The sequence below is a fragment of the Alosa pseudoharengus genome, unplaced genomic scaffold (genome assembly GCF_046254945.1).
Source record: "Alosa pseudoharengus isolate Yale_2024_CS ecotype anadromous, Long Island Sound unplaced genomic scaffold, YU_APseudo_1.1 YU_APseudo_1.1_scf_2, whole genome shotgun sequence".
Classification (NCBI taxonomy): domain Eukaryota; kingdom Metazoa; phylum Chordata; class Actinopteri; order Clupeiformes; family Clupeidae; genus Alosa; species Alosa pseudoharengus.
In genome coordinates this window covers 14503197-14521926 of record NW_027468663.1, presented here as the reverse complement: position 1 = coordinate 14521926, position 18730 = coordinate 14503197, and the positions used below count along the sequence as shown (strand labels likewise).

The window sequence follows — 18730 nt, the reverse complement described above, 5'->3', positions numbered from 1 at the left end:
GATTTCTCCTTTAAGACACACTAATGTGTCAAGGACCAGAACAAATCCAAGCAAATCCAAGACCACCACACCACTACTGTGTCCAAGACCAGACTGGTACAGTTTAAGACCACAGCACTAAGGCAGTAGAGTGTTGTGTGTTGGACATGGACCTGCAGTGTTCCGTGCAGCACAGAGCGTGTTCCGACCAGCCTGTTTTGACTCCAGGCCAGGGACACCCTCAGAACATTCTGACAGCATGGGTCCACGAGACTCCACTCCAGTTACACTACTCTTACTGTGTGTATGTGTGTGTGTGTGTGTTTGCATATGTGAAAATGAAAAAATAAACAAAAGCAGCCTAGACTGACTAGGCGTGTATGATAGTAGGTCCTTCCCTGTTCACACACAGAGAACACAAATAAATTACAGGGAAGGTTTTAACTCACTAACATAACGCTGATAAAACCAGCAAAGCGCGCGCATGCGCACACACACAGTCAAAGAGAACTGCATAACATGCAGATGCAGGATTAGAGAGACATTTTAGAAAGAACGAGAGAGAAAGGGTGGGGGGACAGAGAAAAAGACAGATGAGGGTGAGGGGATGGGGGAGAGAGAGAGAGAGAGAGAGAGAGAGAGAGAGAGAGAGAGAGAGAGAGAGAGAGAGAGAGAGAGAGAGAGAGAGAGAGAGAGAGAGAGAGAGAGAGAGAGATGTGGGGGGGGGGGGGCATGTGATGGGAGTGAAAGAGAATGATGCGCATTTTTTTAAAAGCCTATCATATGCTGCTCCTCCTAATGTAGGTTAACGACTGGCTCCTCCACGCCAGGGAGAACAATGCACCCTTCAACACACCACGACTGAGGAGGGAGAGAAAATGTGTCAGGACAGAGGGCCAAGGATAGCAGGGATTTTGAACACGCACACACACAAAAATGAAAGGCAGCAGACAGCAGCTGAGATGGGAAAAAGGCATCACTTATCACTAGGAACCATTGGCAGGGCTGGACCAAAGCCATGTGGAGAATCTGGTTTATACCGGGGAGAGAGAACTGGCCAAGACCAAATGCTCTGGGTCTGGCTTAAACTAGAGCCAGGGTTAACCATGTGCTAAAGTACAGAGGCGGGGGGGAGGGGGGGGATGACTGAATTAACCCAGAATTCTACCTTCACTCCTTTCTTCACACACGCGAAAGAAAAATCAAGGTGATGTCTTACTACGCTTCCAGCCCAGGCAAGCACGCACGCACAAGCAATTTACAAGGAGGAATTGCGGGATGTGGATGTGTGTGTGCGCGTGAGGGAGAGACGAGAGGAGTGGAGTGAGTGTGTGTCACAGAGGGTGTCAGTTTCATTCACATTTCCCTCCTTCACACTCAGTCATTAACTCTTTCCTAACACTTTTCCTCCTTCAGTCATATGAAGACACACAGAAACACACACAGGGTTTCATTCATTTTTACGTGCATTTTTTTGTACATTCACGACTCCCACTCAACTATTTACGCCCACACCCCCACAAATAAACGCCCACACAACACACACACACACCAACTCACATGATTCCAGAGGCACTGATGAACTTAGTATGACCCAGGCTGAGAACAGCCTAGCTTAGCATTAGACACTATCCACACTATCCTGGACTATCCTGGCATCCTGATGGTGGGCCAGTAGGATAGACTGTCTCACGGAGCTCATGCAGAGCAGCTAATTTAGCTGGTTATGCTTCACGGTATACAAGCTTTACAAAGAGAGATTCAACCGCAGTGAAAACGTATGCACTAGACTAAACACCAGATGTTAATGTCTCAAGGAACTGCCACACACACACACACACACACACAAATGTGATGCGTTCTCAGTCATGGGCATATCCCCTGTGTAGTCTTCATTTTACTCATTAGAGCACAAATAGACACTGTAGTGTAGTGAGGTGGTTTGAGCTGTTGCTCTTAGCTGCAACGGGACAAATCAACAACTGCTGTTACTCACATCAGTCTACTACTCGTGTGTGTGTGTGTGTGTGTGTGTGTGTGTGTTTGATAAGAGCTACAGTAGACCTGTATGAATCTTGCTGCAGTTACGAGGAGTATCTCAAAGCACCCTGAGGTCAAGAGAGATACACATATACACACACAGAATGTCATGCAGTTGTGTGCGTCTGTGTGTGAGTGAGAGGGTAGAGTGCAAAAGTGTGAGTGGGCACATATGCATGTAGTCTACACACACACACACACACACACACACACACACACACACACACACACACACACACACGGTGCCCGCTGAAGCACTCAGTAATCGACTGTGCCACCACACACTGCAACCGTTACATGTGGAGGAACCCACAGAGTCAGAGAAACACAGAGAGACAGTGACAGAGACAGAGAGAGACAGAGACAGAGAGAGACAGAGAGAGAGAGAGAGCAAGAGACTGTAGAGAGAATAGCAGAGAAGACCAAAGCGAAAAAGCAGCAATGGAGTCATACAGGCATAGAAAAAAATAAAAATAGACCCAGAAAGACAGAGAGAAAGATAAGATTTTTCTCACTCTCTTATGCAAGTGTGCTTGTGCACACACACACACACACACACACACACACACTTCTCCACTGAGAAAAAGTTTTCAGAACACCGAGACACACAGCACGGAAGCACAAAAGTTTTTTTTTTTTTTTTCCCCAGACAAGGCCTTTCATTTCAGCCACTATAAGCTTTAGCCCCGTCAACAAGCTCCAGCCGTGTCAACAAGCACTGGGCCTACATCAAAATCGACAAAATTGAGGATGGAACAAGGAGAAGCCATCTCCAGCCGCTATGGTCAGTGGACAGTCAAGTGATCACACACACACACACACCTAAGGGCTAGGTCAAGGCTATGTCCATGCCATCAAGTCTAAAGACTTGCGCTGAAGCCAAAGGCATGTTCTGGTCACAAGTCGCAAATGATGCTCTGAAAATGCTTTGCCTAACGGCTTCTATACACAGTTGCGTTCCGTCAACGCATGCCAGTGTTCCCGACGGTAGCTATGCAAATGACTTGAAGTATAACCGTATTTTGATTGGTTGGTGCCGTCCTTCGATTGGCTTGATTGGCTGGTGACGTCTGTCGGTGCAGCAACAGCTGAACTTCTCAACACGAGCAACGAGAGAAATACGACGTAACGGATCCACAATTCAGTTCGGCAACGGATGACGTGAGCCCATGTAAAGTGAATGGGATGCGTCTCAAGCACTGAAACGCACACAGCTGTGTGTAGAAGCCGAAAGTGTGTGTTAAGTCTGAGACCATGGGCATGTTCAGGCTCCAAATCAAACCTGGCAGGGCTCGAAATTAACTTTTTTTCTCAGTGTCCCGCAGCTGTCCCGAATTCTACTTGCCACTGTCCCGGACTTAACCACTAGTGTCCCAAATTCAAGTTCTTGTTTTTTTCCCATTCTACATAATAAACAGTAACTTGCATCACTTAATTAACTCGTAAGTTCTGAAGACTTAATTTATTCAACACCATTTTATTAACATTATCTGCTTATTTTACACAACACTCATTTTCAGCGATTGCGCTTTTGGCTCTTTTTTGAGGTTGCACTAGACGTTCTCATTGTCCGTCGTTTTGACAGACAGGGTTGTAAAACATTCCGTCAATAATCTATTTTCACGTGTTGTTAATTTCAATGTCAGTTTAGTGTGATGTCATGGTCACAGATCTCATTGAAAACAATAAGTAGCATGGGAAATTACCACGAAGCTGTCGGATAGGCTACCGGTATTCGTTTTTTCTCAAGAATAGCCTATAGCTTAGAACTGCCAAAGCGAAATGTCAAATGCTAACTTAAATAACTGTTTTCATAGTTAACAGGCTACCTTGCAACACTATCGTTTTGTCAAATCGCAGTTGCAGTAGCCTAGGCTATTTAGCTCAGCATGATATTGGTGACATTTTGTCTGTCACCGACAGAAAACACGCAGCGTTTTAGTCAGAGAGGACATTCATCTCGTTTACAACACCAGTATAACCTTAGGCCTACACTATCAGTCAAAAATTTTCACAATGTCATGAAAACAAATGCCATTTACCTGCCTGCTAGTTAGTGAAGTTAACCTAGGAATATCGGAAAGTGACCCATTAGGCCTACCGCCCGCGCCCTATTTTTGTGTCGGCCTATGAGTCACTTAATATTCATTTAACCAATATGGCGGATTCCTAAGGAAATGCAAGCACCCATCCCGTTTGGGTATCTTATACTATATTTGTACCAAAAATGACATTGTAGCCTACAGTGATTCGAAGACCAGTAAACAGTGTTGTAAGGCTGCGTGTACAAAACCGCTTCTTTACAGATCAGCTGGCTAACGCTGCTTTGTCCAGCTGCCCATTACGGAGAAATTTGGTGATCACTGAACGTTGTTTAGGTAGCCTACATTGAATCACGTTAAGCTTTTTCCTTTGAACCCATTCGCGCTGGATGCTGCATGACGCAACATTGACCCTCCCGCTGGATGCTGCGTAGCGCAACATTGACCCTCCCGCTGGATGCGGCGTAGCGCAGCATGCTTTTTATGTCATGTTTCTAGGTGCTACAGAGGCTTAGATATTAAATTTTGGTAGACGTTGACAATTTTTAGTATGTTTTCAGAAAACCCTCAGGAAATAAGGTTATTTAGTCTAGAATGCCATAGGATTCTACAGGCGTTTTTAGCAGGCATTTTAGGAGTAAATGGGTTAATAGGCCTCAATAACATCCATAATAATTGGAATGTGAACAGTTTAGGAAAAAAAAGTACCTATTTTGAAATTTGCTTTGCCATTTTTTCTACTGTCCCAGAGTTGTCCCAGACATCATTATATTGTGTCCCGGAAGCATTTTTTATAGTCCCCGGGACGTCGTTAATTTCGAGCCCTGAAACCTGGTGCCACAATATGTATAGTAGTATGTTCATGACAGCATGCCAGTCAGACACAAAGGTTTCTAAGCAACTCTGCAACAACTTAAGATTTTTTTTTTTTATAGAAGACAAGCAGTTTTGTAATCGTCTCCCAGTTCATTGCCAACTACATGTCTTTATCAGTGTCTGACAACCGCTCATGTTTGCAAGGTGTCCACATGGCTCTCAGGTAGTTGCTAGTTCCAGCCCAAAACTCAAGGCTGCTGCATTACAGTACATCTGATTTGGTTTGCCTGTGACACACGTTGGAACGTGATGAAGCTAAAGAGTGGCAAGGGGGCTGTGGTGGCGTGAGGGGAATCCCATCAGACTCACTAAAAGCCCCTGGCATGACCAGAGGGATTCCAGTTCTGCTTTTGGGAGACACCTCCAGCTTCAGACCACCCACGAAAATAAGCTAGTTGCAACAGACTCTGGCAAACTGGGGCTGAGCCTTGTTTTGTTTTCTTACTTGGTTTGATTTTAAATATAATTTTGCTGCTACCACAAAGTACAACCTCCAACATTGCTTTTAAAAACATAGCCTATAAATCTGGCTTCAATTAGGAATCTTCTGGAATAAACTTTACTTATTATTTTCTAAGAAATAATAATCTAGGAATCAAAATTGTTGGCAATTAATATTTTGATTAATTGGTGCAGCTCTTATTGGAGAACAAAGCATGAGCAAAATCACTCAAAACTGTGGGTCTCCTTCCACAAAATATGAAGACCATCACCTCACTCACTGTGGAAGTAAACAAGTGTATCTGCTATTGGAGATGTGACAAAAAACACATACTGTAATACAAGTTCTTCAACTCAATACAATATATTGCCCTGTTGACAGAAAAACTCAAAAATGAATTTGTGCAAGTCTCTAAATTTGGGACATCACCAAACAAACTCTAAGCAGAACATTTAATCTAGATGGCATCCTCTGTCCCTGCATCTTCGCCCTGGAACAAGCTCAGGAATCAACCGTAAAACACTCGCCTGAGCACACCACCATCACAACAAGCCACGTAACAGACAGAGCAGCCAGATGCACACGCCAGAAACACAAGCCAACTCAACACACAGAGAACAGAGCACTGAAAAATGGGACACACCTGAAGGAACTCCTTGTGCTCCAAACAAACAGGGAAATCCGCTGTTTAGTTTAGGCCATGTGTGTATGCATGGGGGACGCACCACAAAGGTATGTTGGTGTGTGTGTGCGCGTGTGTATATACTGTATACTACATGCGCAATAAAAAGGACAGGAAAGAAAGGCGTGTGCATGTGTTGGCGTGCGGGGCCTGGCACCCATGCATGGTTGTGTGTGGGACTGGGTAAGGCACCCATGCATGGTTGTGTGTGGGACTGGGTAAGGCACCCATGCATGGTTGTGTGTGGGACTGGGTAAGGCACCCATGCATGGTTGTGTGTGGGACTGGGTAAGGCACATCCAGATGAAGCGAAGCAGTGTTGCAGTCCCTACGTGCCTCATCACAACCCCTCAGTGCGGGCTGCGCATCACACGTGGGGATATATATATATATATATAGCGGCCGGTCAGGCCCGTGAGGAGCCCCATCTGCAGGTGCCCTTTACGGCTCACACTCACTGCTTCGCCCCCATAGTTTCAGGGTAGTGAACCTGCGTGTGTGTGTGTGTGTGTGTGTGTGGAACCTATATTTAACCCCAAAGAAGAGCCTTCGGATGAAGTTCAGGAGGGGGAATCCCAAAAACTAGCTTCAGAAGATCTTTTCTGCCCAAGCTCAGTGTAGGGGACGCCATAGTATTGGTGTGGAATCGAAGGGGCAGAATGGTTTGACAGAAACTAAGAAAAGCATGACATTTGTGACATGCTTCTCCCCCTCGCGCTCACTCTCTCACTTTCTCTTTCTCTCTCACACACAGATGTCAAATTAGTTAAAGAGGAAAGAGAGAAGTTAGACACATCTGGAGGAAAAAGCCAAAGAAACTGTCAACAAAGCCAAGCTGAACACAACTACTAGATTTTGTACAGAAATTGCAGGGAATCTCAGGACCCTTCCAGCAACTCCAATACCAGGGCCAAATCACTGTCCCAGCAGCGACAATAATTGTTCCTACTATGGGGCAAATTTGTGTGTGTGTGTGAGGTTGAATCTGCTTTGCTGATGAATTTCATAGGTCCCGTCACCAATGAGAGTGCTATTTGAATCAGCCATGATCTTTAAGGTCACCGAGAGTCTGATGCAAGGACATGATTGAGTGCAGAAGTACTGCAGATATTTCTTAGAATCTGTTCTGGCCTTTACCGTTCCAGTACGCTGTAGCCTGCAGCTCAGGTCAAACTGTTTCAGTCCTGGTCATGCATAATCCTGCATTCTACACAATAAGTCTTAAATCCAATTTAGTCTGGGGCAAAATCTCAATTTATCCTGGCCTACATCTTACTACTACTACAGGATAACAGCAACCATAAAATGTGTTAGAATTGTAAAGATTTTAAAGTGTACCATCACAGAACCATCATAAAAGGATTTAAATGTATACCTACGAGGAAGTAGGGGAATACACAAAAATACATCAATCTGACCTGTTATATGTCATGACAATTCCATTACATTCTATACAACAATGTTCAATTCAAGCTTCCCTGTCTGTTTTTCTATGACAGACATACACTGCCATAAAACAGTCATAAAAAAAAAAAAAAGCACTGCGCCATGTGTGACCTCAATCTTGACAGACACACACACGCACTTTGAGGCTGTTTAAGCCAGGTGTCTGCCGACTCAAGGCGGGACTGACTGACGGGTAACATGGTTGTGTTAAGAACGCTGATAAGCCAGTCTACTGCTAATGCTACATTAGCCCCATTTGGGTTAACCTCTAAGCTGCAGCACTTCCCATTTCATTAGTGTACACTAACCAGCAACATCCACTTGCTTGAGCACCTTTCCAGCCTAGATTTAGCTGGGTTCTGCCTTGTCTGCTGAGGTTCCTCAACCTCCCTTTACCTGCTTTACTAATGTTTTTTTATGTGGTGAAATGTCGTACTATGCCGTAAATGCCTTGTATTATGAGCAAGTGTTGACAGTTTGTAGATACAGGACCAATTTACATGTAAACAGACATGTTTTTGATTCTATTCCACAAGGATGCTAAGATGCTAAGAACAGCAAGGTCATGGGTTTTATACCCTGATTGCACACATATGGTTGGAAGGCAGTATAAATACCTATGCTATTACTGTAAGCTTCCTTTGGATTAAAAAAAAAAATGCACACTGTACAATTCTCCTCTAGGCATCGGGCCCAGTAGAAGAGAGTCAGCTCTCTGTTCAATGAGGCCGATGTGACTAGCTTCGTTTGAACTCATCAACTCGTTTGACTAACTCAATTTCGCTCTCACTGGGAACACTACAGAGCTGGAGATGAAACAGCTGACTGTGGAAAGACTTCATACACTCCAGTGTTAATTGTGCATGTTCAATGCTGCAATCAATACCACAATATTCCAGTGCTAAAATAGTGCAATGGAAAACATTAAGGGCTACTTTCCCTATGGATTAGGCAACGCTAAAAAAAGAACAAAGATTCCCATTAAAAAAAAACAACAACATTTAGTCTAGGACTATGTACCACAAACAGTACAAGACGTCCCTCAAGATGTCAAGTCATCTCTCTATTATAATCTCCATCCCTCCGGGATACATCTCCGGGAGTTTTTAGACTTCTCAGCATACACACCGAGAAATGAAATAACGGATCACATTCTGTGTTTATTTGCTCATTTGATTCAACAGATACAACAGATGACAATTCTATGAAAAGGAACACAGAATTGCCTACACACTTTCTCTGACGTCTGTAAACAGTTTCAGATAAACAAACAACTCTAGCTAAGGAAGTGTTTCTAATGGCCAAGTCACAACCACTGTACAAGTATAAATGCAAGCACACACAGACATTTTCCTATTTAGGCACAAACACTGTTTGCATGGATGAACATCTTAAAAGGGGAAATACACATTTCTGAGACCTAGAAGGATTTCACTGCTCACTGAAATACTCTTCAAATTGTAATCACACGCTATCGGTTTTATTCCGCATAAACAGATTGGCTAGCTGGTGCAGCAGTGGGGCAAACACGGGAAAAGCCTAAGAAAGCTCGGGGAGCTAGCGTTCCACCAGCATGAGCAAGTAGCTTGAGGAGCTAGTGGTATACCAGGATGAGCACACTTGTTTAGTGAGGAAGAAGGAAGCAATAGCACAGTAAGAACTTTCGGCTATAGGTACTTGCACACTGCCCCAACAAAGGCCAGCCAACTCCAACATTTGGGTCAGTGTGCACCATCAGTCTGTTTTTGTCAGATGGAGATGGTCGCATTTGACATGTCCAACAACCAACCAACAAATACCAGCTTTAGAATCAATCCCAACTTTCAGGCCACTAACGTTTTGACTAGGGATGCACGACATATCAGCGGCCGATATATTATTGGCCGATAAGTGAAAAAATGAAAATATTATTATCGGTCCGATAACAGAATTCTGGCCGATAATTTGCGCCGATATTTTTTAAAGTCCTAATTTAGGCCTACGTAAGGTCCGTCTGGCTACACTGAGCTACTTGAGCTTGGTTGGCTATACTTTTTCCTCAATATAATGTCAGCGGTGTGAATGTATTTCACCACTCTAACAAAATCTGTGGATATGCGTTCATTTGGGAATCTGTGCATCTCAAAATCCTCTAGTGAATGATCCGCCATTTAACCTTACCAGAGCGGAGCTCAGCCCTATCTAGAGTCGTCTTGTGGTGATGTGTTTGCACTTTACCACGCTGGTCGGGGAAACGAATAAACAATCTCGTTAGTGGGACGAGTACATAAGTAGGCCTAGTTCTAAGTTGTGTTTTAGTATTATATTTGCATTACTTTAGCTTGGGTTTTGTATTATTACCTAGAAATATGCTAACCATTCCTGCTTCAGTTCCAGACAGGTCATCATAATAAGCTATTAAAACCTTCGGGGGTAACCCCTTTCATTTCTGCTGCAGCAGGTTGTGCGCAACAGAGTAGACGGACATAAGATACAGTCTGAGGAGTTGCAGCTTTATTCAGTTACACGCAGTTGAAACTAAACCTAAGTTTCCCTCACAAACTCTGATTTGGTCACTATACTATAGCTTATTCCCAGCTGAGCCGTTTATGAGTGTTTAGTCCTAAATGAAAACGATTCATACTCTCTAGCCACTCACTCGCAATTCACTGACGTCAGGTTCACTTAAAGGAGCCACACATACTGTAGGGCTAGGCTACTGTTATGTTGACTGCTGTACTATTGAGGACTATGAGTTCTGTCCATCATTTGGTGGTAGGTAAAATTACTGCATTAAAATTATGCTTATTAAATGCTTTCCCCAAATCACTTTTCAAGAGTAATATTATCGGTCAAAACAAACCAATAAATATCGGTTATCGTCCCTAAAATTCCATATCGGTGCATCTCTAGTTTTGACTCTGATGAAGACACTATCGCGTCGAAACATTAGGTCGCCAGCACCAGCAAAAGCTCAGTATAACTAATCGTGTGCTCTGGTCCTTGGTCCCGAAAGTTGTGATTGATTCTGAGGTCCTGTTCCGTGAGCACCAACGGGCTAGAGCGCAAGAGACACCCACTTTATTGAACCAGCTTTTGAATGTTGGGGTTTGTTGGGTATTGTCTGGGCAGTGTGGAAGCAGCTTATGGAATGAAGAGCAGAAGACGATCATGTGTTTAATCTGACTCACCCCCAAAAGACATTTTCTAGAAGAGACTTCAAAGAAAGAGCCGAGGTATTCACTATGACCAACTGATGTCTATTAGCTCTGTATTCTGACCACAGTCTCCAGGAGTGGAAGAGATAAACAGTGTCACACGTTACCTTACTGAATGACTGCTTCTCGGGCATTTATTTAAGCCAGCGGTCTGTCTCCATTACACGACCACTGCACTTTACCATCACGGCGTGACCGACCACCTCTCCTGCCGGTTCAAAAGCGCAGGCTCGCTCTGCAGGAAAGCTGTAGCCATTTTTAAACCAAAACTCCCATGACAACCATGTTATCCAAATCACACTAGATGGCCACTAATGATGACACCACCCCTGACATCACACATCAGGGCAACGGCTTCCTGTTAAAAAAATATATCTGGGTTTTGTAGGTTCAAATTACATGTGTGCCATATCTAAAACATTCAGATGATATACTTATGCAATAAGCCCCGAGAGGCCATAGGTTACACTGATTCTACAACAGCTATGGGGGAGTGCCTAAAACCCCCATTAGCTGTTGTAGAATCAGTGTAACCTACGGACTCGAGTGGCTTATTGCTTTTCTAAAACTGTTGCTATAAATACCTGGCAAAGTTCCATAAAGTAAAGGCAAAGCAACGAGAAATGTAACGATTTATTCATAGTCATTCTTCCGCCAAGAAATATATTTCCTCTATCTGAATGGTTGCCAAGCTACTTTAACTTTTGTATCAAGTTATGGTAGCGCAGTAATATAGAACTGAATGCGGTCAAGGTGTATGTTTGTGCTGGATTTTACAACGCCATCGAACGTGATTTAGTCAATCACAATCAAGGACCGGAACTTGAAAACATCAGTTTTAGAAATGGTGACAGAAAGCAAGTTCCTCAAAGAGCTTGACGCTGGACATTTCTGGAACGGTTCTGTATGAATCTGGTGGCTCAGCCCAGCTGGTTTCTAGTCCCATTTAATTTACAATCAATGGGCACTGGGATCTCATTCATATTACATTTACTGAAAACATGCCTTTTGACTGTAAATAGAAGAAATGAAATCAACACAGTGAATGGTGTTCTGACTCTTAATTTAAATAAAGACAACGCAAGAGAGAAATCATACTAGACTACAAAGAAAAGCTGTGGTATGCTGGTAGTTTCGAGGCCAGATCACAGACTTTAATCTGATTAGCCAAAGGTGAGACTAGTCACCCCGGAGTGTGACGCCATGCATCTAGTATGAGAGAACCACCACACACACACACCACCTGGACAATTCCAAAAACTAGCTGCACAATACTCAGAAACATGTGACTTACTCCTCATCGTAAAAGCGTCTTCGATGAAAACAGCCGGTGTAACAAGAACAGACGGGCTGTAACGATATGCGATTCAAAACCGAAATCACGGCAGAACCGCAACACACCCTTTCTAGTGTTTCACAACGCGCTTTGCAGCTTACGTGGCCGCATAAGCAACACACATCTCCCGCTTCACTTACCGGTAGCCTATGTTGTCCAAAAATACATAAATAAATCATAATTTCGTACCTCTCATTACTTTCATTGTAGACTATACTTGCAACTTTACCAAACAGTAAAGAAGTAAACCCCCTCTCCTTGCCCCGCTCTCCCTCCCTCTCGCATGCGCGCTCAATGGACACGCGTGACTAGACCAAAACAATCCACATAAAACATTCACAATCGTGAAAGCAAGGACGCATAAAAGCCGACTAGCTAAATTACTATTAAATCCGCTTAGCATCATTAGCATGCTGCACATATTTGTTTGAAACTTTTGCATTCAAGTTCACTGTTGCCTGAGCTGTTGCCATCAGGCCGGAGACTTGCAGTCCAAGTAGCCAGGAAAAATGGCTACAAGCCATCAGACCATCAGCTGTGACCATCCTTAACAACGGATTACCTATAGTAGTCCATTTCTGTTATTGGTATAGACAGTTTTAGTTTATTCCATCTATCTTTTAACTCTTTTTAGCAGAGAGCTGGACTGATCTTATAGTCTACTTTTCTACGTTTTATGGCACTGTCTAAAAGTCTAAAAACAATCAGTGTTGTGTTTTTCTTAAATGTCTCATACTTAACCACTTTTTAACAATAATTTAATAAGTCTTAAAGGTGCTCTAAGCGGTGCCACGAGTTTTTCAGGGTGAAACATTTTGTGTCACTTACTGCAGACATCACCTAACCGCTAGCTGTCTGTGTCCTGAATACACTGTACAAAAAAAACACGATCTCTGTTGGTCAGCCCAGGCTACGAAAACAACCTGGGCAAACCTAGCCCATAAAAACAATACAAACTGTTCCAGCAAATCAGACAAGATGCGCGTTTAGCAGTTTCAATTGCACGGGAGCAGCAAACAACCAGTTTTCAATCCTGTCTGAAGAGCCCTCCTTCAGCAACAATCGACCGAGTCTCGTTATTTCAGCGTTTTTGCATTGGTAGCCCTACCAGATAACCAAATAAATGTATAAAAGCACTGAAGTAAAAATGTTAAAATATTTTATTTTAAATACATAAAAAACACTAATCCCAATTCATTAACAACTAAGGATGACAATGGACCACTGGAGCTTCACAGCAGTTTGTGGAACAATTCAGAAAAAAAAGCAATGAATTTAATGAGGAAATAACAATTTTATAACAGAAACAAGCAAATTAGCCTCAGCTAAAGATCAGGCAAAGACAAACAGACAGACAGACAGAGAGATCCACACTAAAGGTTTTCAGCACAAAGGGCAACATTCAATAGCAGTAGTGTGAGTCACAATGGCTTCTGCGATGTGATCTGCGATATCATACCATACATGTATGAGTATGTGCGTGGGTCACCATGGGTGCTTACTATACTGTGTGTGCGTATGTGTGTGTATGTGACATGGGAAAATGTGTATTCTGTCAAATGTGTATTCTGACAGTAAAACACTAACACCTGCATGGACATAAAAAACCCACACATCTACTACTGTGAAGTCATGAAAAGTCAGAATAGCAGAAGTGTGATGTTACTGAACTTGTAGGTAAATATTACCACATTCATGATCTGGCTACATAAACTCTTACCAAAACAACACTGTAATTTAGCAGAGCATGATTCTACCCTATGGATTTTAGGCAAGGTTCTTTACAGTCTGATCACACGTAATGAAACACCTTCTGTGTATTAGGCTAAAACAGAATGAATGTGTCAATCCCTTTGTTTATTATACAGTGTTTGTTTGTGCTCGTGTTTGTATGTGCGCATTTATCTATGCATGTTTTTGCATGTAAGGGAGAAAGACAGATAGTACCCTACAATAAGGGTTTATGTGTGTGTGTGTGTGTGTGTGTGTGTGTGTGCATTACCAACAAAATTGCATGTGATTTATGCATGGCGGTTGCCCTTTAAATTGCTGGAAGTGGGGAGGACGTTACTCCTCAAAAATCACTGGCATACAACACCCTGTGCAAGATAGAGGGAGGGAGACAGGCAGAGAGCGAGACCGAGAAAAGGGGGAGGCAGAGAAATGGGGGAAGAAGGGGGGCCTTGAGATGGAGGAATAGGAGAAATAGGAAGGGAGAGAGAGAAAGGGCAAGGATGGAAAAAAGGGGGGGTAGACATAGACAGGGAAGGGGGAGAAAGATGGTAGGAACAGAGCAAAAGACGGAGGGGGTACAGACAGAGGGAAGAGAGGGAGGGAGAGGGGAAAGAGAGAAAGAGGCAGAAAGAGAAGGGGATGGAGAGGAAAGAGGATGGGAGAGGGGAAAGAAGAGAGAAGAGAATGAGAGAGAAAAGAGGGAGATTTTTAAGCAGCTGCTGCCTGACTGCAGCCCTCCTCTCAGTCTCTGCACACGCAGCTGGGCGGACCACAACACAGTCACCAGCAGACGACTGCTGCAGCAGCCAATCACATCCCTGGCTTATGGTTACCGTGGCGAGGCGGAAAAAAAAAAAAAAAAAAAAACACACAATTTCTTGTGACGCCAACCCATATCAGAACCCTCTGCTAGAGCTAAAGCAATAGTTGCTATGGCAATGCGGGGCTTGAAGAAGGATGCCGAAGGTCTGCTACTCTTTCCTGCAGTGCCCTGCTGGCCTCTTCCAGCCAAGCAGGGCTGATGCAGTCACTCTCTGAGCCATGCAGTGCAGTCCCTGTGCAGAGTAGCCCCACTACTACGCACTGAATTGCTCCATCCACCCATTGAACTACCTAGCCACATATCTACTCCATCTCTTCAGCAGGGTCTGAAGAGCAAAACCAGGTATGCAAGACGTTGATTATGTAATTACATGCTGTATTACAGGGACATTGTAAATATTTAAAACTGACTGAGGATAGCTGGGAAGCCCCTCTGAGAAGCTCCTCTAGGCCTTAGCGATCAACCCCCCAAACACACACGCGAGCCTGAGGCTATTACTCTCTAGGAGCATGCCAGGGAGTGGCTGGTTACTGCATGTTCGGTAGACTGGAGTCTACAAAGGCAGCTTCACAGGGTAACAAGCGAGGGGGGGCAGGGGTCTCAGAGAACAGAAGATCAGAAAAGTATGCTTAGATGCACAACAATCCTTGAATCTCATAAAAACAGGTAGGTGGACAGTGGACGTGCACGCGCACACACACACAGAAATGTCTACCCAAAATGCACAGTGCATAAAAGAAACCTCCTTAATTGATCGCTTAAGCCACTGCACTTGAAGAGAGGAGACCATGCATATGAAAGGGCCTGGTGGAGGAGCATTTTCCACATTGACCTCAGACGACACAACAGAGAACCATACCAGGGGTGGTTAAGCTCAGGGTGTAGCCCAAGAGGAGAGCTATAGCTCTGGGCTCGAGATAAGAAGAGACAAGGGTCGATAAGAAAAGATGAGCGCTGATAAACACCACACACAAAGTCAGACAAACTTGTCCAAGAGCGCCATGGAATGAGTGCCTCAAACTCAGGTCCTTTCAAACACTGCCCGGGTTTTTCCTTTATCCTGTTGCTGAGGTATTGCCATCAGAAACCCCTTGTTTTAGTGCCTCATCACCAGTGTCAAAGCAGAATCTTGCTGATGGGTGGGGTGAAAAATCGCTCGGTTTTTATTATGAAAATGCTTTATAGTTGTTCAATGGAAAAGCCTTCTTCTGCCAGGTATGACTACTCATTTCATCAGAAAAAACACTTCAGACTGCACCTAGTGAAGATAGTCATTTCAGTACTTTCTTGCCAGCCATGTTCTTTTCAGTGGGACAACTGCACGACCAATTCTATGTAATTCAACAATCATATTGATATTGATACATTACACATGCCATTTTCACTTAACAAAAACATTGGCTTGAACAGTCATTTATGACATTGGCTAGGCCTGTACAAGCACATAAAAATAATTGTAACAGTACAATGGGTCCAGCAAAACCACTGAAACATATCAAAGACTGCCTATTATATGGGATAAAAAGAAAGAGTGTCTACACTATTATTGTTAAAGAGTATATCACAATAGTTCACTCATTGTGAAATAAACAATGAAACAAATAGTACCCAACAAACTAGGTTGAGGGGCAGCGAGGCCTACTGGTTAGCACTTCGGACCTGTAACCGGAGGGTTGCCGGTTCGAACCCCAACCAGTAGGCATGGCTGAAGTGCCCTTGAGCAAGGCACCTAACCCCTCACTGCTCCCCGAGCGCCGCTGTTGATGCAGGCAGCTCACTGCGCCAGGATTAGTGTGTGCTTCACCTCACTGTGTGTACACTGTGTGCTGTGTGTGTTTCACTAATTCACGGATTGGGATAAATGCAGAGACCAAATTTCCCTCACGGGATCAAAAGAGTATATATACTTATACTTACTTAGGTTTGTGTTGTCTTCGGGGAATAAACCAAAAAGGAGGTCTACTGGTCATGGCCAAATGTTAATTGCTAAGAACGTCAGCCTGTGCCTGGGGCCAAAGACATTTAACACGACCGTAACACAAGCCAATGGTACCAATTACCGTGGCTTAGAACCACTCCCTCCACTGCCTTGACAGATACTGATGCAGGAGAGAGCGGCACTAAAAGACAAAAAGAAAACAGCCTTGTACATACCCTGTTTGAATTCAACTTAGGTCCCTTCTAGATATTCTATATAAAAAAAAGGCGTTCTTTTTATCCACACAATCTTGCGACCCCCAGGTTAAGAACCACTGGTGTGAGTTTTCCATCATTCTCTGCTCAGCCTTACTAGCTGCTACACCAATCTAGCTGACCACAGCTGGCAGTAATCATGTTCAAAAGTGCAGAAGTAGCCAAAACATAGATTCACAGTATTTCTAAAGGATCAAACTACAAGGAGATACAAGGAAACTAGAATGGAGATTTCTGAAATTGTTAGGAAGTAGGGGTGTCACGATTTCGGTCTTAAGTCGAAAATCGAAATTACATCTGATCTCGAACCTCAAAATCAAATGTAGAATCGACGATGCAGCCACACCCCCAATGTCACGTCCAGCATGCATGCCAAGAGAGAACCACACACACATCTAACTTCAGGTCAGTAAAAAAAAAAAAATAATAATAATAAAAACACATTAACCGAACTCAAAGCCTCTCCTATCTCCGGTATGGAAGTAGGCTATTTTGTCGTTCATTCAGGCTCTTGCTCAACCTAGCAAGTGAAAAGAAGTTCAAGTTCTAGTTGCAGTCCAAAATTGGGCTTACTTTAAGGCATAACATGCACATTGAAACAATTTAAACTATTGTTCTGTGTTGTTTCATTTCATGTTCACAACCTATGTTTAATGTCTTTTCTGTTCCCAGTGGGAACGGTTTCAAAATAAATGTCGCCCCAAAACAAGGAAATAAGGCAAAAAAGTTTTTTTAAAAATTAAGAAAGGCATAAATAGTAATATAACTGAAAGAAAAATTTGAGAATCGAATCGTGACTTTAAAATTGAAAATGAAATTGAATTGAAGAGAATCGTGACACCCCTATTTAAAAGTATGAAGTTGATCATCCAGACAAGAAGCTGCTGTTTATAAGATTTCCTAGTGCTAATGTATTCACCAGATAAACTTTCAGTCTGAAAACACTGTTATATTTCAAACCGGTTTAATTGAAAGGTATATAAAGCTCATCACTGTGAACTTGAATTAATATTAAGTTGGTGTCTATATACAGATTACATCTCCACAGCCCAACATTTTTATTAAGAATTTAATGTATCCACATTCACTATCTAATGTCTCCTTTCTGCAAAACATTAGGCCTACCTGTTCATATAACTTTCCACAGGGGCAGGATTCTGAAAGTACTGATAGATATATTTTAAGAAATCACGGAATAACTGCCCTAAACACACTATATTACATTAATTTTTCAATCTTTGCATATACACGAAAAATATAATTTTACAATTTCACAACTGGCCATTTGCAAGAACTGCAAGATATTCTAAATTATTGTTAAATATGACAGCATTTAGGAAAGGTGAATAAATTATTCACTACAAGAATGTTGTGGCTGGTAACAGAAAGAGGCAGTTTCTCATTCCAGACTGTTTAGATCTCTTTTGCTGGATGTCAGACGACATCATAATTATCCACATAAAAGAACCAGAATTGTTATCTAATTTTCTACAGATAAAGCTTTGTCATCAATTGACAGTGAATACAAATGACAAAAAATGACTATTTCTAAAAACAAAAGCATCTGACACCCTGTGTGGCCTTTATGTAAGACTAAAGGTTTTGTGGAAGTGATATAATTTTGGTTTCTACCACATTATGACTGCAATCAGAAGAACTGCTAATTATCTCATATAAACATATGAGCATAAACAGAATGAACCAACATCACAGTTCTCCCAATTGTAACTAGCTCGCTAACTTTTAGTGCCAGACCTATGGCCTAGAAGTCTGAAGTCTTGTGTACATGGCCTAATGCCTGTTAGTGGAGGGGGGGTATATATATACGTATACATATATTTACACATATATAAAAGGTAATTGGAAAACAGAGCGGCGAGCTCTGGTTGGCTCCAAGCCCATTTGAGGGAAAGTAGGATATTTAGATAATCCCTAATATG

At 42.9% G+C, this 18730-nt stretch overlaps 1 protein-coding gene across 5 annotated transcripts in view; it reads right to left on the bottom strand.

Annotated features, from left to right (window-relative positions):
* ankrd12 (ankyrin repeat domain 12) overlaps positions 1 to 18730 on the bottom strand; it is a 54416-nt gene that overhangs the window by 33814 nt on the left and 1872 nt on the right. Inside the window, exon 1 of one of the 5 annotated variants that reach the window (XM_076293855.1) lies at positions 16515 to 17169. The exons of the other annotated variants lie outside the window; for them this stretch is intronic. The gene's annotated coding sequence lies outside the window, so the exon portion shown is untranslated. Of the gene's footprint in view, positions 1 to 16514; positions 17170 to 18730 lie in introns of those variants that run through there. 5 annotated transcript variants of the gene reach the window in all.